The following is a 1,334-nucleotide window of genomic DNA, read 5'->3' as shown; positions in this document are numbered from 1 at the left end:
TCTACACTCTAACCACTAGGCTACCTGCCACCTCTACACTCTAACCACTAGGCTACCTGCCACCTCTACTCTCTAACCACTAGGCTACCTGCCACCTCTACACTCTAACCACTAGGCTACCCTACCACCTCTACACTCTAACCACTTGGCTATCCTGCCGCCTCTACACTCTAACCACTAGGCTACCTGCCACCTCTACACTCTAACCACTAGGCTACCTGCCACCTCTACACTCTAACCACTTGGCTACCCTGCCGCCTCTACACTCTAACCACTAGGCTACCTGCCACCTCTACCCTCTAACCACTAGGCTACCTGCCGCCTCTACACTCTAACCACTAGGCTACCTGCCTCCTCTACACTCTAACCACTAGATTACCCTACCACCTCTACACTCTAACCACTTGGCTACCCTGCCGCCTCTACACTCTAACCACTTGGCTACCTGCCACCTCTACACTCTAACCACTAGGCTACCTGCCACCTCTACCCTCTAACCACTAGGCTACCTGCCACCTCTACACTCTAACCTCTAGGCTACCTGCCACCTCTACACTCTAACCACTAGGCTAGCTGCCTCCTCTACACTCTAACCACTAGGCTACCCTACCACCTCTACACTCTAACCACTTGGCTACCTGCCACCTCTACACTCTAACCACTAGGCTACCTGCCACCTCTACATTCTAACCACTAGGCTACCTGCCTCCTCTACACTCTAACCACTAGGCTACCCTACCACCTCTACACTCTAACCACTAGGCTAGCTGCCACCTCCACACTCTAACCACTAGGCTACCTGCCGCCTCTACACTCTAACCACTAGGCTACCTGCCACCTCTACACTCTAACCACTAGGCTACCTGCCACCTCTACACTCTAACCACTAGGCTACCTGCCACCTCTACACTCTAACCACTAGGCTACCTACCACCTCTACACTCTAACCACTAGGCTACCCTACCACCTCTACCCTCTAACCACTAGGCTACCTGCCTCCTCTACACTCTAACCACTAGGCTACCTACCACCTCTACACTCTAACCACTAGGCTACCTACCACCTCTACACTCTCCCAAAAAGTCTGACTGTTATTTTATTTTATTTAAAAAAGAAAAACAACATGAGAAAAAACCGTCTAAAACAATGGCTAATTGTTGAATAACACATGTTGTTACAACGTTTTCCCTCTACCTTCATTCATCTGACAACACTTATGCAAAATTTCCCACAGGTGGCACACGAGCGCTATAGTCTTCCTCCAGTTTCCACGACGCACCTTCTGCTCTTATCTCAGTGATGATCTGACGTGTTCCGACGCGTCGTATTTCTGT

Source organism: Oncorhynchus nerka, linkage group LG22, assembly GCF_034236695.1.
Source record: "Oncorhynchus nerka isolate Pitt River linkage group LG22, Oner_Uvic_2.0, whole genome shotgun sequence".
Classification (NCBI taxonomy): Eukaryota; Metazoa; Chordata; class Actinopteri; order Salmoniformes; family Salmonidae; genus Oncorhynchus; species Oncorhynchus nerka.
This window is presented reverse-complemented; position numbering follows the sequence as displayed.